We start from the raw sequence: 20,130 nt of genomic DNA, 5'->3' as shown, positions 1-20,130 counted from the left end.
ATTACAGAAAATCTTTGGCTGACTGTCTGTCCAGGTAGTGAGGTGTCTCTGTCAATTCTAGGGTTTTGGAAGTTGCTCACAATGCACATTCTGTTTACTCAGGTAATATTATATCCTTCTGAAATCTTTGATGGTGTTGAAGAATAGTTATTATAGTTTTCCTTAGTTATGATAAAAGATAAAGTAGATAAAAATGTTGTAACTGTAATGCATGCTTGATACCTGTTTTTTAGATGTAATTTTTCTGTGTTAAAGTTAAAATCTTCCTTTTTATTTAAACAGAAAAGAGGAGATAATGCTGTGAATATCATTGGTTAATAGACTGTCTAGAGCAAAAGACTAGAGCTAGGTCAGGAAATCTAAACTGAGCACTCAGAGAAAGGAGGTTGAGTCAGGGACAAGTCATCTATCCCCACCAGAGAAAGATGCCTGAACATTACCCAGTAGGCCACAGCCATGTGGTGTTACACAGATTAATAGAAATGGGTTAAAATAATCTGCAAGAGTTAGCCAATAAAAAGCTAGAGCCAATGGGCCAAGCAGTGATTTAAATAGTACAGTTTCTGTGTGGTTATTTTGGGAGTCTGGGTGGCCGGAAAGAAACAAGTGGCCTCATACAATATCCTGGAAGTGGAAATAATGCCACAGTGCTATGAAGATACTAGAAACTGAACCTGCCTCTTTTAAATAGCAGCAAGTATGTCTAACCACTGAATAATCTCTGCCCCTAGATTTGTGGTTTTTTATAAATTTCTGTGTACTGTCTACATATATGTATGTATATCAACTGCATGCCTAATGCCTGCAGAGGGCAGAAGATTGTGTCATATTTCCTTGTACTAGAGTTACAGGCAGTTGTGAGGCATCATGTGGATGCTAACAAGCAAATTTGGGTCCTCTGGATGAGAAAGCAAGTGCTCCTAACTGCTGAGCCATTTCTTCAAAATGATTTTATTATATACTTAAAATAATACAATGGGTTAATTCTTCAAATTCTGAGATTCATTGTTGTGTTATCTAACAACTCAGGTTTAAAAAAACACTGTTTCTTAGGTATTCAGTTATCTTCACAAGATACATACATACTAACTTAACCAATATCACATCCCTTTAAGCAATGTATACAAATTATGTCAATGTCTATGTCAAATGCTATTGTTATCCATAATAATAAAATCATGTACTATACTAAACATTCATAGCTCATGTTTAATTTGTCTCTGACAGAATGAAAACTTCACTTAATTTGTTCAGCAATTCTCCTGATGATAACCTATTTGAAACTGAACATCAGGGATCATAAATATAAGTGATTTATAAGTTTGAATCAGGATTTTAACACCAAATGTATCTACTTATCAATAGTAATGGAGGTGTGACCTAGGCTTAGCCTCTCTCTGGAGTAGATTTGGGGTGAAGATTGGAGAGAAGGAAGGGGAACTGTGGCTGGTAGGTTAAATGAATTTAAAAAATGTTTAAAGGAATTCCCATAGAGCTAATTAAAATACAAAAATATAAAAAGTTTTAACAGAGTAAACAATCTCCAAAAAGCAATTACTTTCTCAACTACTTTGGAGTCTGGCAGACTAGTTTAATTTTCCATAAGAGTTTCTTCCTATACTCTTGGGTCTTTAAATAAAATCTGCATTTTATGTGAATTAGCTGATATTAGAGATTGTCATTGTGTTTCTATCTGATTATTGAACTTGCTAATATTAATGTTTCTTCCTTTTGGATATCTTACAGAATTTCACATCATACTAGGAAAAGATTTATTGAAATATGTACAAATTTAATATCTTCAAATAAAAACTACCAATGCCAAAATGATACACTATAATTACACACACACACACACACACACACACACACACACACACACACTGTGAAAGAACCCCTATCCATTTTATCTAATCTTTTAATAATAAGCTGAGTATGTTCTATGTTTGACCCCAGTGAATTACCTACAAACAATGTAAATTCCCAATACTTCCTTTGCTTATCAGGTAGGCTTACTTGCCAAGGTAGAAGCCAGTCTTGGTTTGTGTCTTTGTGAGGTGCTATTTCCATTTTTTCCAAAAGCATTTTATGGAGAGCATAAGCCACTGCATACACTGCATTCCATATGGAAAAGCTATAATCAGAAGTGGTCATCACAATATTGTTTTCTTGTATAGTCTTTATGGAAATATTCATTGGGCAGGGCTTATGATTTCCACACATCAAAGAAGGAGGCGAACAATTAAAACTTTCAATCCAAAATTTTTGAAGGTAAAGATCACCTGTGTACTGGGAAGGTATAAGTGTATCTAGAAAGTGCCTGAAGCCGGGGATTTTTCTATTCTTTGAAAAGAAGAAACTTCCTTCATAAAAATTCAAATAACTCTGTCCATAAAATATATACTCTAAATCAACTAAGGGAGACTTTGCCATGATCCATATTATTCTTCTGGTTTTCTTCGTTATATTTATGACAATGAAATGCAGTACAACATCTATATCACCATAGAATATATGGACACTTGCTTGTGTATTTTTATAAAATTGTTCCTTAGCCATTGGTTCAAAATTAGTAACCCAATTTCTCCGGAGTTTTATTAGAGAGTCCACACAAATATCTTTTGATGCCATCTCTGCTTTCAAGCCCGAGACGAATTCCTTGCCTTTCAGATCATCAGACACAAAGATACCCACCCACTTCCAACCAAAGTGCAACAATAACGAGATCACCCCTTGGGTTAGAGCTGTGTCTTTTTGAGACATCTGGTAAAGGAATGGGAATGTATCTTTGTCACTTAGCACAGAATCAAATGTTCCATATGTGACCTGAAAAAGTAAAGCAATAAAAAGGTTATTCTGAGTTTCTAGGTATTTTAGTCATCACCCTTATAGAGGAAGTATGTTCGTTATTCGCATAAGAGAATCAGGAACCTGATATTGATGAGGAGAATTTCTTCTATGAGACTAGCTTCTCTCACTCATTTAATGATGGAATGTGACTTTTGTCAAATGCTATGGACTCCCAAGTTACTAATAGTTCTGAAGAAGCTAAGAAATGATCAGTATTCTGTTCACAATATATTTCAAGAACATAATGGTGTTTTTGTTCCAATTGAAATGGAACAGAGTACTGCATGTAGAGAGAGACTGCAGAAGTACTACTAAGTGTTTTACTCTGACCAAATGACATCAACTACCCTAGGACCTCTAGTGTTAGGAAAGCAAATAACAAATTTTATCATAGATTTTGCTATTCCTTTTAGAAAAGAGCAAGTCATGAACATCTGTAGGAACATCATCAATATTGTTGCCTCTTCCTTCTCTAGTAATGGATATGACAAAAATCGCACAAAAACTAATGTAAAATTAAAATCTCAGAGAAAGATGGTGGAAATTATTGTGTATATTGTTTTTCTTCCATTAGTATGCAATACACTTATGACTTGTTTAACTGAGTGATAATAGTCAGTGCTCCTTTGCCTGGTTTATTCTTGATAATTACTAAGCATAGGGCTCATCTAATGTTTCCTCTGTTTGCAGTGGTGCCTGCTGATGTTTGCTTTGCTTCAGCAGTGCCAGGCAAGAGCCATTATGGATCTATATCTTTGTAAGTAGCTGATCTCGGTCAGTGCTATTAAGAGATCTACTTTCCTGAATGAGAATAAAATTTCTTTGAACAATTTCACTAGTGATGGCCTTGAGGATTGTTCTAAATTTATTTACATGTTCTAGACTTTCTATTTCTTCTTCTATCAGTCATTGGTCACTGGATGAACTGGGAGATATATACACTCCAGCTTGGGCAGTTAGTTATCTGTGATGTATTTTGGCTTATGAACAGCACTCAGTTTTGAGCTGCCACAATACATCTTGACAATGATTTCAAATGGAATGTTGAATATTACTGAGTGATCCTGTAAGAAAACCACAGTTTTTATTGTTCATGTTTCTCACAAAACTTCACTGTTGATCATGGCAGAATACATGCAATTCATCAATTTCTATGTTAAAGCACTGGCAGTAAACATAGAAAACTAATCCATTTTATTTTGGTCAGTTAACCTCTTTGACTGTGGACACCAATTTTTTTAACTTACGTGTGGAATTTTGTACATCCCCGAAAGGGTTTCAATTGCAGCAGAAAATTCAGGCCTGATTCCTGAAATGATTCCAAGAGCATTGTATTGAGTTTCGAATTTGTAGTTCACAATAAACTCGCTGCTTCCAGACAGCCACATCAGAAGGCCCTCTAAGGTTCTTATGTCAAGGGCGTTGTAGATGTGGAAACCCAAGGTCACATTGGGAAGCAGGTGAGAATCTTTATTGATCTCCTCAATGGCAAAGTAAAAGGTCAGCATATATTGGTATTTCTTCAATTTATCTCTAAAAGAAGAGGGTCAGAATAATGAGCACACTCAGTCCATTATTCTCAGAAACTTCTCACCTAATTCAGGACACTTGAAGATTACAGTCCCTGACGTCTTCACTGACATGTAAAGTTTGAGATAATTATATTCCACGAGCATCATGGAATGGCTCACATAGTATCAGTATTTAAATTATACTTCAGTAATGATTTCTTGAATGCATATTGTAGATTGAAGTCTCATTTGTCTGTGTATTATAGCTGGTGAGAACATGGTACTTATAAAGTTTCTATTCATGGAATCAATGAAATATGAAAGAATCACTAATGTTTTCTTTAGAAATGTAAATAGGAGATTCATATCCTTTTATTTGCAATGATTATATTTCATACTCATTTTAAAAGCATAGTAACTTTGTCTGCACACCTAGAGTTAGTGTTTTTTGGGGAGATATGATGGGGGAGTGTCATATATCAATCTGTTGATTTCCTTAGTTAAGCAATAAAGAAACTGCTAGGCCCATTGGATAGGCCCACCCTTAGGTGGGTGGAGTAAACAGAACAGAACGCTGGGAGGAAGAGGAAGTGAGGTCAGACTCCACAGCGCTCCTCTCGGGAGCAGACGTCCGCCATGCTCCCGGCTCCTGGGCAGACACACGCGATGAAGCTCTGAAGCTCCAACCCAGGATGGACTTAGGCTAGAATCTTCCCGGTAAGACCGGTGCTACACAGATGATAAGAAATGGGCTAGTCCAGGTGCGAGAGTTAGCCTAGAAGAGGCTAGATAGAGATGGGTCAAGCAGTGTTTAAAAGAATACAGTGTCTGTGTAATTATTTCGGGGCATAAGCTAGCCGGGCAGGAGGCTGGGGTATTGGGGAACGCAGCGCCGCCCCCCCCATACTACTACAAATGACGCCCAGACGTGTGGCTAACTAAACCCACTTAAAAAACCTGAGAAGGCTTAAAAATAAGGGAGAGAGAGTTTAACACAGATTTTTGCTGTTTGTTGGTGGCGTGATGTAGAGAGATTTCCTGATTCGGCAACAGCAGCAGAAAAAACGCTGTGTCATTTCAAAGCGTGGCTTCCTGGGGCTGTGCCGCCAGTGCAAACTCTGGCTTTATGTTTGTGTTCCCGCTTGGGATCGGAAGGAGAGTGCTCTGAGACACTGAAGATGACTCAGAGCTCCCCGCCTGCTCCTGGGCAGAAGGCAGAATCAGGCTTAGGCAGGCAGAAGAGCATGGCGGATTCCTGCCGCCATAGGGTCGTGTTTTCAGACTGCGCAGTGCTCTGCGTGTCAGATTTGGATGTTACTTGGATGAAAAGAATTTCTGTGCTGCACGCTCAGTCTCAGAGTTAAAGTGCTGAGTGCCGCTCCTACCTGGTAGCCCCAGAGCTAGCACAAAATGGTACGTCCTCCATTTTGAAATTTTCCTGACTCAGCAGCAGGAACAAACCTGTGTTGTTTTAAAATGCCGGCTTTCTGGGCCAGCCTGCCAGGGCACACTCTGACTGTTTGAGGCAGGAGGGCCGGCTACTGAGAGAGGACTTGAGTGTTGTCTGTTGTAGTTCGCTGGCTGGCAGGGACCTTGAAATGCTATAAACATGGCTACAGCCAGTACCTCAGCCATGAGGCTGAAAAGCTAAGGAATGGGCTACATCTAGCCGTCAAAGCCACGCCTTTAGTCCTACTGAGTGAGATTGCTTGGTAAACTAAAGACTCATGTGGTCAAAAAACAGAGAGATATACAGTAAAGAGAGATTCAGAGACAAAGAAAATTTCTGAATGGTTTACTGTGTGTTAAAAATATATGCAAGCTAAAAGTTGAAGTTCTTAAAAAAAAAAAAGGAAGAGAGTTGTTGTGTGTCCTAGTACACACCTTTAATCCCAACACTTGGGAGGCAGAGGGAGATAGACCTCTGTGACTTCAAGGTGTGGTAGCACACGCCTTTAATCCCAGTGCCTAGAAGGCAGAGACAAACAGATCTCTGTGAGTTCAAGGTGTAGTAGCAAACACCTTTAATCCCAATGCCTGGGAGGCAGAGACAGGCGGATCTCTGAGAGTTCAAAGACAGCCTGATCTACAGATATACGCTCAAAAAAGCAAAAAGTTAACTTAGGAATGTCACAGCTTAGATTCTTAAGCGCCTAGTGATTTAAAGGCGCAAATCAAAAGTGCTCCTGGATAGTAAAAAATTGCAGATTCACAATAGGACAGATTCAGACCGCTAAACGAGCCACACTGTTGGATGAATGTACGTTGGCTTGGGAGAGAGAAGAAAAAGAATATAGAGAATAAAGTTAATGGTTTAAAAAGAAAAAAGTAAAAGTAAAGTCTTTAAAGAGACAGAATAAAGTAAAGTGATAGAGTAAAAATAAGCCGCGTAAAAATGAAAAATTCACAGAGAGTCTGGATTATGTACATTGTGTTTTCTTTAAAATTTTTGACTGTGAAGGAGCTAAGTACAGAGAGACATTTCATTATATGGGCTGCCCAGTGGAACCAGAACGGATATCATGAGGGTATGATTTCAGAATTTGGATCTAAGGATATGATACTTTGGAAAAGAGATTCTTCTTTTGTTTTCACAGAGGATGAGACTCTATGGATTTCTTCTATTCCGATTTGGTATGATGGACCACGTCCTCCTGAAGGGTTGCTGTGAACATCTTCAGAAAATTGCTTTGCTCAACTGCCAACTGAGATGAAACTAGCACACAGGTTATACCATGAAAGACCTAATTAACGACGCCCCCATTCAGCAGGAAGCAGTTTGGAGAGAAAAAACTGCGCCCATGTTCCCAAATATAGTTTATAAACGTTCTTTTACATTTAAAGGGGGAAATGATATAGGTATGAATAATTTGCATTGGTATGGATTTTAAGGTCAACTTTGTTATATGTATATGCATGTTTCTGCTATTGATTAAGATATTGTGATTGTGTAGTTCACTTAAAATGTAATATATATAGCTTGTTAATAGAAAATCATCAGTCTGTAGTCATGTTAGTTAAGATTTTCTAGATGTGCATAGATATATCTTAGATAGGCATTCTTCATATCTTTCAAAGGTTATAGAATATGGCATTTTAAATGTTTTAATAACTTTGGACTTTTCATGACAATGAGACACTCTGCTCCTGGCAGCACCAATCTACTTCAAGAGGAAGATGGGCATCGAAGAGGCTCGTTATGGAGTTTGATAGCCATTTGGGCAAGAAACTGCTCTTGCCTGGACTATTGCATAAACTGGACACAGAGAACCCGCAGAGAGAGGACTACTGAACTTGCCTAAGGTGAGATGATCTTTCGGGGTTCCTGATTCATGAAAGAGTCTGCGAGACATTCTGCAGGACACAACAGATAGTGACTGAACTGACTTTGAATTTTCCTGCTTTATGGAAATGTCTGCTGGATACCATGGGCCTAAAGGCTGAAGATGGATGCCCCAATGGTACAGAGGAACTTTGGGTGACTGTCCAGGCAGCGAGATGTCTCTGTCATTTCTCGAGTTTTAAAAGTTGCTTTTTTCTTGTTTGCTTATGTAGTATTGTATCTTTCTGAAATCTTTGCTGGAGTTGAAGAATGAATAGATAGTTATAGTTTTCCTTAGTTATGATAAAAGATAAAATAGATATAAATATTGTAACTGTAATTCTTGCTTGATAACTGTTTTGCTATATGTAATTTTACTATGTTAAAGTTAAAGCCTTTCTTTTTTGTTTAAACAGAAAAAGGGGAAGTGATGGGGGAGTGTCATATATCAATCTGTTGATTTCCTTAGTTAAGCAATAAAGAAACTGCTAGGCCCATTGGATAGGCCCACCCTTAGGTGGGTGGAGTAAACAGAACAGAACGCTGGGAGGAAGAGGAAGTGAGGTCAGACTCCACAGCGCTCCTCTCGGGAGCAGACGTCCGCCATGCTCCCGGCTCCTGGGCAGACACACGCGATGAAGCTCTGAAGCTCCAACCCAGGATGGACTTAGGCTAGAATCTTCCCGGTAAGACCGGTGCTACACAGATGATAAGAAATGGGCTAGTCCAGGTGCGAGAATTAGCCTAGAAGAGGCTAGATAGAGATGGGTCAAGCAGTGTTTAAAAGAATACAGTGTCTGTGTAATTATTTCGGGGCATAAGCTAGCCGGGCAGGAGGCTGGGGTATTGGGGAACGCAGCGCCGCCCCCCATACTACTACAGAGATAGACAGGTGGTTAGGCCGTTATCCACTCTGACTTCTCTTGTAGAAAACATGGGATAAATTGCCAGAGCGAACATAGTGGCTTAGAGTCATCTGTAGGCCCAGGTAGGAGATTCACATCTAGCATATGTGGGCATTGGGCACATGGCATACATACATATAGAAGAAGGGAAGCACTAAAACACATGACATAAAAATCATGTGGTGATATTTTGTTTGTTTTGTAACCAGGGGAGCTTAATGAAGTTTAGAGTGCAGAGTTAGTCACACTGCCTAGCTATAGAGGCCAGGCAGTGGTGGCACACACCTTTGATACTAGCACTGAGGAGGTAGAGGCAGATGGATCTATGTGAGTTCAAGACCAGTCTATCTACATGAGATAGTCAGACCAAGAGATAAATAAAGCCAAGATGTGGTGGCTTATACCTTTAATTCCATCACTAGGGAGGTATAAATGGGAGATATATGGCTGGGCAGAGACAGGAATATAAGGTGGGAGGAGAGAGGAGCTTAGAATTTAGTCAGAGGTTTTGTAGAGACAGCATTAAGTCTGAAAATTCATAGAGACAGGATTGCCATTTTGGTATGAGGTAGAGGTAAGAACTAGTGACAGGCTGCTCTGTTTCTCTGTTCTTTTAGTTCTCACCCCTTATAGCTGACTCCAGGATTTTATTCTTATGACCAGTTGGAATTCCCACTAAATAAATATTTTTTTTAAAAAAATGTTCTGGGGTTTGAGAAATTACGGAGAGTTTAAAACTACTTACTGTTCTCATAAAGGACTATACTTCTTATCACAGTAGCTATTCATTGGGTTACAATAGTGTGTACCACCAGTTTTAGGGGAATACATGTTCTCCTCTGACCCATGCAGAAACCAGGCAACATGTACTCACACAAACAGATAGGCAAAACACTCGCAGAAAGAAAATTTTAAAAAATACAAATATTTAAGAAAATTTAGTAACTATTAAATAAAGATGAAAGTGTTTCTATAAGCTTGCAGATTAAATGAGTAGAGCCTTCTGTGTAAACCAGTGAAAGATTCTAAGTAAGTAAAACTAGAATTGAAAAAGAGGAAAAGCTCCTAAAATTATGACGGCAGTCAAAACATGCTCAAATTAAAAGTAAAGAAAACTGTAGAAGCAGAAAGATGGACTGAACTGTCACACTCATGGAATTCAGTGGCTGAGTATGGTCCTTAGTAGCTACCATCAAAACCTGGGTTAGATGAGTGCTTGGTTAGTCCCCTACTGGAGGCAGTATAGGAGAACTCATGAGCTTCAAGTCCCTTGGATTCTACTGCAGAAGAGATTTGATCTAGAGATTTGTGGATTGTAAGAAATGCCTTTTGGTTACACTGTGTATACATGTGTGTATTTCTGCACATGTGTATACACATATGTATAAATGTACACATGTGTATAAATGCATACATATATAATTGTATACATGTGCATAACTGTGTTTAAATATATATGTAGAAATGTATATATGTGAATTAATGTATATTTATAAATGTTTCCATGTGTACAAATGTTTTCAGACATATAAATGTATACATATCTATAAATGCATAAATATATACTGATATTTTATTTACTTTTCTAATAAATAAAGCTTTCCTAACGAACAGAAGGGCAAAGCTAAGCTACTAGAGATCAGGCAGTGGTGTCACACACCTTTAATCCCAGGATTTAGGAGATAGAGGCAGCTGGATCTCTGAGTTCAAGGCCACTCTGTGCTGAACAAGAATAGTGCATATACAAATCCAAGTGACGGTGCCCTACACCTTTTATCTCAAACTAGAGAGTCTTACTGCTTTAATCCCAGCACTACAGGGAATAGAAAATGAGAGGAGAGACATTTATTCTGCTTAGTCTGCTGCTTATTGTGTTCAGTCAGCAATCACCCTGCCTTGGTAGAGGTAAGAGTTCTCTAGAGTCCTGGCTGCTTTCCTTTTCTGGTTTTCAGGTTGAAATCCAACATCTGACTCTGGGTTTTATTATTCATGCTAAATTTGGCACCCAAGGTTTGGGGAACAAAATTATACATAGCCATTTGCTTGAGGATTTTTAGCCACCAACACAGGCCAGGTCTGTATTGGGCTCTCTCTCCCCCTCTCTCTCTCTCTCTCTCTCTCTCTCTCTCTCTCTCTCTCTCTCTCTCTTTCTCTATCTCTTCTCCCCCTCTCTCTCACTTTCTCTCTATGCCTCTCTGTCTCTTTCTCTCTCCACTTTGTCTGATGGGGGAGAGTATTGTTTTGTGTTAATTTCATTGGTTAAATAAAGAGACTCCCTTGGCACTGATAGGACAGAAAATTAGGTAGGTGGAGTAGACAGACAGAATGCTGGGAGAAAGAAGCCGAATCAGTCTGTCACTATGATTTTCCCACTCCAGACAGACACAGGTTAAGATCTTTCCTGGTAAGCCACCTTGTGGTGTTACACAGATTATTAGAAATGGGTTAGATCAATAGGTAAAAACTAGCCAACCAATCAGCACGGAGGCCTGATCTCTCGGCGCCAGGAGAGCCAGCATTAAGGTGAGTTTCTGGCCCCACACCGCCAGCCTGGGACAGGGAGCTCAGAGGTTCCTTGGCCCCCTATCCTTCTTGGGATCTCTGCAGGGCCTCTACTCGCGGCATACTGCCTCTTTTTTCCTAGCCCACCCAGCTTCCATCCAGAACCCTCCCCACTTTGGCCCCACCGCCCTTTTTCGGCACATAACATCACCCAGCCCAGCCTGTCTGGGCACTGGGTCCGAATCCTCGGGGCACCCAAGTGGGTGGGGGTTCCTTTGCTTCTGTGGCCTGCCTGCACCAAGCAGGGTAGGTGCGTAGTTTGCAAAATGCCCCATCAGCACGGAGGCCTGATCTTCCGGCGCCAGGAGAGCCAGCGTTGGGGAGAGGCAGCGTTGGGTAGGCAAGGAGACCTGATCCAGTAAAAGAAGATCCTTAAGGGAGCATTTGGAAGAACAGATGGGCAGACACCAAGGCAAGAATTCGCCCAACAAGCTGAAAAGCAACATGAAACCACCAGAATCCAGCGACCTCACAACGGGAGGACATGAATACCTTAATCAGGAAGAAGTAGAAAAGACTGACTTCATGAAAGTGATTGACACCCTTAAACAGCATGTAAAAAACACCCTTATAGAAATGGATGAGAAATATAACAGGAAGTTTGAAGAATTGAATAGATCAGTGAATGGTACCCTAGAAAACCAAGGAAAAACAATCAAACAGATAATGGAAGCAGTTCAAGACTTGAAAACTGAAATGGAGGCAAAGAAGAAAACACAAACAGAGGGCCGGCTGGATATGGAAAATTTAAGTAAACAAACAGAGTATACAGAAACAAGCATAACCAACAGAATACAAGAGATAGAAGAAAGAATCTCAGATTCTGAAGATACCATAGAGAAAATAAACACACTGATCAAAGAAAACAGCAAGTCCAAAAAACTCTCATCACAAAACATTCAGGAAATATTGGACACAATAAAAAGATCAAACCTAGGAATAATAGGAGTAGAAGAAGGAGAAGAAGTGCAGCTCAATAGTCCAGAAAATATATTTAATAAAATTATAGAAGAAAACTTTCCCAACCTAAGGAAAGATATACCTATGAAGGTTCAAGAAGCATAAAGAACACTGAATAGGCTGGATCAAAAAAAAATCCCCTCGCCATATTTTTATCAAAACACAAAGCATACAGAATAAGGAAAGAATATTAAGAGCTGCAAAAGAAAAAGGCCAAATTACTTATAAAGGTAAACCTATCAGACTTACACCTGACTTCTCCATGGAAACCATGAAAGCCAGAAGGTCCTGGATAGATGTACAGCAGAAACTGAGAGACCATGGATGCAAGCCCAGATTACTATACCCAGCCAAGCTTTCATTCACTATAAATGGAGAAAATAAAATTTTCCAGAATAAAAACAAATTTAAACAATACACAGCCACAAATCCAGCTTTACAGAAAGTATAGAAGGCAAATCACTAACCAAGGAGTCCAACAATGACCACAATAACTCAGACATCTAGAGACCCTTCACCAACACAAATCAAAGAAGGTAAACACACAAACTCTACGACTAAAAAAGTGACCGGACTTAACAACCACTGGTCATTAATATCACTTAATGTCAATGGGCTCAACTCACCTATAAAAAGGCACAGGCTAAGAGATTGGATACGAAAACAGGATCCAACATTCTGCTGTTTACAAGAAACACACCTCAATCACAAAGACAAGCACCTACTCAGAGTAAAGGGCTGGGAAAAGGCTTATCAAGCAAATGGACCTAAGAAACAAGCAGGTGTGGACATACTAATCTCTAACAAAGTTGACTTCAAACTTAAATCAATCAGAAGAGATGGAGAGGGACATTTTATACTCATAACAGGAACAGTTCATCAGGATGAAGTCTCAATCCTGAACATCTATGCCCCTAATATAAAAGCACCCACGTACATAAAAGAAACATTGCCAAAACTCAAAGCAGCCATCAAATCGCACACACTAATAGTAGGACACCTCAACACTCCTCTCTCACCAATGGACAGGTCAATCAGACAGAAACCTAGCAGAGAAATAAGAGAATTAATGGAGGTAATGAAGCAAATGGACTTAACAGACATCTATAGAACATTCCACCCAAATAGGAAAGAATATACCTTCTTCTCTGCAGCCCATGGAACTTTCTCAAAAATCGACCACATAGTCGGTAACAAAGCAAACATCCACAGTTATAAAAAAATATTAGTGGCCGGGCGGTGGTGGCACACACCTTTAATCCCAACACTTGGGAGGCAGAGGCAGGCGGATCTCTGTGAGTTCGAGACCAGCCTGGTCTACAAGAGCTAGTTCCAGGACAGACTACAAAACCACAGAGAAACCCTGTCTCGAAAAACCAAAATATATATATATATTAGTAACCACCTGTGTCTTATCAGATCACCATGGATTAAAGTTAGAATTCAACAACAATGCTACCCCCAGAAAGCCTACAAATTCATGGAAACTAAACAGTCAACTACTGAACCATACCAGGATTAAGGAAGAAATAAAGAAAGAAATTAAAGTCTTCCTGGAATTCAATGAAAATAAAGAAACAACATACTCAAACTTATGGGACACTATGAAAGCAGTCCTAAGAGGAAAGTTCATAGCGCTAAGTGCCCACTTAAAGAAAACACAGAAAGCTCACATTGGAGACTTAATAGTCCACCTGAAAGCTCTAGAAAAAAAAGAAGCAGACTCACCTAGGAGGAGTAGAAGACTGGAAATAATCAAACTGAGGGCTGAAATCAACAAAATAGAAACACAGAAAACAATACAAAGGATCATGAAACAAAAAGCTGGTTCCTGGAGAAAATCAACAAGATTGACAAACCCCTATCCAACCTAATTAAACAGCAGAGAGCGAATTTGCAAATTAATAAGATCAGAAATGAAAAGGGGGACATAACCACAGACACAGAGGAAATTCATAGAATCATTAGAGCTTACTACAAAAGCCTATATGATACAAAACTGGAAAATGTAAAGGAAATGGACACTTTTTTAGATAAATACCACATTCCAAAGTTAAACCAGGACCAGGTGAACAATCTAAATAGACCTGTTAGTCGCGAAGAATTAGAAGAGGTTATCAAAAACTTCCCTACCAAAAAAAGCCCAGGACCAGATGGTTTCAATGCGGAATTCTACCAGAACTTCCAAGAAGACCTAATACCTATAATCCTTAATGTATTTCACAATATAGAAACAGAAGAGTCATTGCCAAATTCCTTTTATGAAGCTACAGTTATTCTGATACCAAAACCGCACAAAGACTCAACCAAGAAAGAGAATTATAGACCAATCTCACTCATGAACATCGATGCAAAAATCCTCAACAAAATACTGGCAAACCGAATCCAAGAACACATCAGAAAAATTATCCATTATGATCAAGTAGGCTTCATCCCAGGGATGCAGGGCTGGTTCAACATACGAAAATCTATCAATGTAATCCATCATATAAATAAACTGAAAGAAAAAAACCATATGATCATTTCATTAGATGCTGAAAAAGCATTTGACAAAATTCAACATCCCTTTATGATAAAAGTATTGGAGAGATTAGAGATAAAAGGGTCATACCTAAATATAATAAAAGCTATATACAGCAAGCTGACAACTAACATCAAATTAAATGGAGAGGAACTCAAAGCCATCCCACTAAACTCAGGAACACAACAAGGCTGTCCACTCTCGCCATACCTCTTCAATATAGTGCTTGAAGTTCTAGCAATAGCAATAAGACCACATAATGGGATCAAGGGGATTCGAATTGGAAAGGAAGAAGTTAAACTTTTGTTATTTGCAGATGATATGATAGTGTACATAAGCGACCCCCAAAACTCCACCAAAGAACTTTTACAGCTGATAAACACCTTTAGTAATGTGGCAGGAAACAGGATCAACTCCAAAAAATCAGTCGCCCTCTTATACACAAAGGATATGGAAGCAGAGAGGGAAATCAGAGAAGCTTCACCTTTCACGATAGCCACAAACAGCATAAAATATCTTGGGGTAACTCTAACTAAGGAAGTGAAAGATCTATTTGACAAGAACTTAAAGGCATTGAAGAAAGAAATTGAGGAGGATACCAGAAAAAGGAAGGACCTCCCTTGCTCTTGGATTGGGAGGATCAACATAGTAAAAATGGCAATTCTACCAAAGGCAATTTATAGATTCAATGCAATCCCCATTAAGGTCCCATCAAAATTCTTCACAGATCTTGAGAGGACAATAATCAACTCTATATGGAAAAACAAAAAACCCAGGATAGCCAAAACAATCCTGTACAATAAAGGATTGTCTGGAGGCATTACCATCTCTGACTTCAAACTCTATTACAGAGCTACAGTAATGAAAACAGTGTGATACTGGCATAAAAACAGAGAAGTCAACCAATGGAATCATATAGAAGCCCCAAATTTTAACCCACAAACCTATGAACACCTCATTTTTGATAAAGGAGCCAAAAGTGTACAATGGAAGAAAGAAAGCATCTTCAACAAATGGTGCTGGCATAACTGGATGTCAACCTGTAGAAGAATTAAAATAAACCCATATCTATCACCATGCACAAAACTCAAGTCCAAATGGATTAAAGACCTCACTATCAGTCAGAACACATTGAACCTGATAGAAGAGAAAGTGGGAAGTACCCTACAACAGATGGGCATAGGGGATTGCTTCCTATGTGTAACCCCAACAGCACAGACATTAAGGGCAACATTGAATAAATGGGACCTACTAAAACTGAGAAGCTTCTGTAAAGCAAAGGACACTGTCACCAAGACAAAAAGGCAACCTACTGACTGGGAGAAGATCTTCACCAACCCCACAACAGACAAAGGTCTGATCTCCAAAATATATAGAGAACTCAGGAAACTAGACTTTAAAATGCTAATTAACCCAATTAAAAAATGGGGCACTGAACTGAACAGAGAATTCTCAGCAGAGGAAGTTCAAATGGCCAAAAGACAATGAAGGTCATGCTCAACCTCCTTAGCGATCTGGGAAATGCAAATCAAAACAACTTTGAGATATCATCTTACACCTGTCAGAATGGCTAAAATAAAAAACTCCAATGATAGCCTTTGCTGGAGAGGCTGTGGAGGAAGGGGTACCCTCATCCATTGCTGGTGGGAATGCAATCTTGTGCAACCACTGTGGAAGTCGGTTCCTCAGGAAATTCGGGATCAACCTACCCCTGGACCCAGCAATGCCACTCCTGGGAATATACCCAAGAGATGCTCTATCATATGACAAGAGCATTTGCTCAACCATGTTCATAGCAGTATTATTTGTAATAGCCAGAACCTGGAAACAACCTAGATGCCCCTCAATGGAAGAATGGATGAAGATAGTGTGGAATATCTACACATTAGAGTACTACACTGCGGTAAAAAACAATGACTTCTCGAATTTTGCATACAAATGGATGGAAATAGAAAACACTATTCTGAGTGAGGTATCCCAGACCCCCAAAGATGAATATGGGATGTACTCACTCATAATTGGTTTCTAGCCATAAATAAGGGTCACGGAGTCTACAATTGGTGATCCTAAAGAAGCTAAGTAAGAAGGTGAACCAAAGGAAAAACATATAGTTATCCTCTTGGCTATGGGAAGTAGACAAAATTGCCGGGGAGAAAATTGAGATCTTGGGGGTGGGGTGGGATGGGGGTAAGGGGAGATGGGGAGACAAAAGGGAGAAGGGGACGATGGGGGAAACTTGGGGAAAAAAGGAGGATTGGGATAAAGGAAGGTTGGATAGGGGAGCACGGAACCACAATTCTTAGTTAAGGGAGCCACCTTAGGGTTGGCAAGAGACTTGAAACCTAGAGTGGCTCCCAGGAGCCCAAGCCAAGTTCCCCAGTTAGTTCCTTGGGCAGCTGAGGATAGGGAACCTCAAATGACCCTAGCCTATAGCAATACTGACGAATTTCTTGCATATCATCATAGAACCTTCATCTGGTGATGGATGGAGATAGAGACAGAGACCCACACTGGAGCACTGGACTGAGCTCCCAAGGTCCCAATGAGGAGCAGAAGGAGGGAGAACATGAGCAAAGAAGTTGGGACCACGAGGGGTGCACCCACCCACTGAGACAGTGGAGCTCATCTACTGGGAGCTCACCAAGGCCAGCTAGACTGTGACTGAAAAAGCATGGGTTAAAACTGGACTCTCTGAACATGGCAAATAATGAGGGCTGATGAGAAGCCAAGGACAATGGCATGGGGTTTTGATCCTATGCAATATGCTGGCCTTGTGGGAGCCTAGCCAGTTTGGATGTTCACCTTCCTAGATATGGACAGAGGGGGGAGGACCTAGGACTTACCACAGGGCAGGGAACCCTGGCTGCTCTTTGGACTGGAGAGGGAGGGGGAGAGGAGTGGGAGGAGGGGGAGAAGGGTGGGAGGAGCGGGAGGGAAATGGGAGGCTGGGAGGAGGTGGAAACTTGTGTTTTTTTTTCTTCCTTTTTTCAATAAAAAAAAATAAAAAAGAGTTAACCAATAAGAGGCTGGAACTAATGGGCCAGGCAGTGTTTAAAAGAATACAGTTTCCATGTAATTATTCCGGGGCATAAGCTAGCCAGAATACCTGGGGCTGGGGTGGCAAGATGCAGCCCACCGCTCCTCACAACATTTGTGTTGTAGGCTCTCCCTGAACCCCTTTCTCGGATGCTGCCAAAATAGATAGCTGCAGTAAAATCCACTCAGACTTTTACAGTCCTACACAGCAGCAATCCGATTCAAATCTTCATTAATATCATTGGTATAATTGGTAAGACAATTGGGAATTCTTAAAGAAAGAATTAGTTAAAAGATAGAGTATTTCCTTTCATTAAAAAAAATGGGGAAAACCATCATAATGGAGGGATTTGGGTCATTGTGTGATGATATAATAGATAGGTTGAAGACAGAATAAATGGAGGATATCTAATTTAGATGGGATTTATGTAATGTCAATGACAAACATTTTCAGAAATATCATCTTATCTTATCACTAAAGTAGGTTAATCTGAGTGGTAAGATACTGGCCTTAGAAAAATCTAATAAAAGAGATGACAGAGAGGCTCACACTCACATAGAAGAATTTAATGGAGAGCCAATTTCAACACTGCATTGAAAGAACAAAGGGGAACAACAGCCTATGGTTTTCATATAACCAAACTAATATATGCTGTAACCTTACAGAAATTCCCACATGGCACAGGTTGTGTTCCAACTAGCTGGAATACTGTGCCATTGATAGATTTAAGGAGATTCAAGGAAGCAATAGTCTCACATGGCATGCATTCACCATTTGTGAAGCAAATGTTAAACTTGTGGTCAGTTTGTAATAGAGTTATCTCTAATGACTGGAAAGATTTGGTTAATGGTGTTTTACACACTAATCCACAATTACAATGGAGTACCTGGTTCAAAGAGGAGGCTAAGATTATTGAAAAATAAAGTAAAGCTAGAGGTAGGGAAATCCCCCAAGATTAAATTCTAGGAGAAGGAGAATTCACTTCTATAGAAAGTTAGGCTGTATATAAAGACCACACCCTGGATTTATGCTGTACAGCAGCTTTAAATGCTTGAGACAGAATTAGAGATATAGGAAAGAAAATTGTGTCTTTCACAAAAGTTATACAGGGCCCAAGAGAAGCCCTTATGGCTTTCTTATGAATTAAAGACTAATAGTTATAGATTTCTGTGTTTACCAGACACAGAAAGCAAGTTGTAATGGAAAGTAAATAAGGCACAAGACTTTGGATTCACCAAGATAGGATAGATATGGAGTATTTTCTCTGAATTTGTCAGACACAATTAGACTAGATATTAATGATGTACTTAATGCCTGTTTATATTGTATGTAGTAATTGACCTTACTTTATATAGATTTTCTTATATTAGTTATAGATTTCTTTTTTATTTTAGACAGAAAGGGGTAATATGTGATATTTTATTTTTGTTTTAATAAATAAAGCTTGCCTAAAGATCATAATGACAAAGCTAAACTAGAGGTTAGGTAGTAGTGGAACACACCTTTAATCCCAGGATTTGCGAGAGGCAGATGGCACCTCCCTGAGTTCAAGGCCACTCTGGGATACACAAGATCAATGCATCAATGCAGAAACAAATTCAGGTGGTGGTGGCCTGTATGAGTCTTGGATTAATTCTGCAGCATTTATAAGCAAATGCCTTTTAGCAGCTATTGCTTTTTCTTCAGCATTTAAATAATTCAAAGAGAGCATAATAACATACAGTATCAAGATTCTCTGTGTATTTTTCATCTTTATGTGACTTTATTTTAACTTCTATTTTTTTTTCGATTTTCTAGACAGGGTTTCTCTATAGTTTTTGGTGCCTGTCCTGGAACTAGCTCTTATAGACCAGGCTAGCCTCAAACTCACAAAGATCCTCCTGCCTCTGCCTCCCGAGTGCTGGGATTAAAGATGTGCGCCACCACTGCCAGGCTTAACTTCTATTTTTTATTTTTATATTTAACTTTTGGCTTTTTGAGACAGATTTTTTATATCTTTGTTCTGGAATTTTCACTGTAAACCAGGCTATCCTTGAATTTATAGAGATCTGTCTCTGTCTCCTAGGTGGGGCCAATCTGTAACATGGATGGTCCTGGCTTGTTGGGGGTTTCTGTCCTGCCTGGTACCCCCAGCTGTTTATCCCCAATTAAAATCACACATAGGTCTCCATACATTATAAGCTGATTGGCCCATTAGCTCTAGCCTCTCACTGGCTAACTCTGACATCTTGATTAACCCATTTTTCTGATCTATGTCAGCCATGTGGCTCAGTACCTTTTTCGGTAGGGCAGATCACGTCCTGCTGCTTCTGTGGTCTGGGCAGGAGTGGTAGGAACCAACTTTCTCCTTCCCAGAATTCTCCTGTTCTCATTACGTCATTTCTACTTCCTCTCTGGTTTTCCAACCTATATTTCCTGTCTTTTATTTATAAAATGATTGACAGATTACAGACAATTCTCCT

At 39.5% G+C, this 20,130-nt stretch overlaps 1 pseudogene; it reads right to left on the bottom strand.

Moving 5' to 3' along the window:
- Positions 1-20,130, bottom strand: part of LOC142847069 (vomeronasal type-2 receptor 116-like) — a 49,707-nt pseudogene that overhangs the window by 11,266 nt on the left and 18,311 nt on the right.

This window comes from Microtus pennsylvanicus, chromosome 1, assembly GCF_037038515.1.
Source record: "Microtus pennsylvanicus isolate mMicPen1 chromosome 1, mMicPen1.hap1, whole genome shotgun sequence".
NCBI classification, from domain to species: domain Eukaryota; kingdom Metazoa; phylum Chordata; class Mammalia; order Rodentia; family Cricetidae; genus Microtus; species Microtus pennsylvanicus.
Note: the sequence above shows the minus strand (reverse complement) of the source record. Positions and strands in the feature narration are given on the sequence as shown.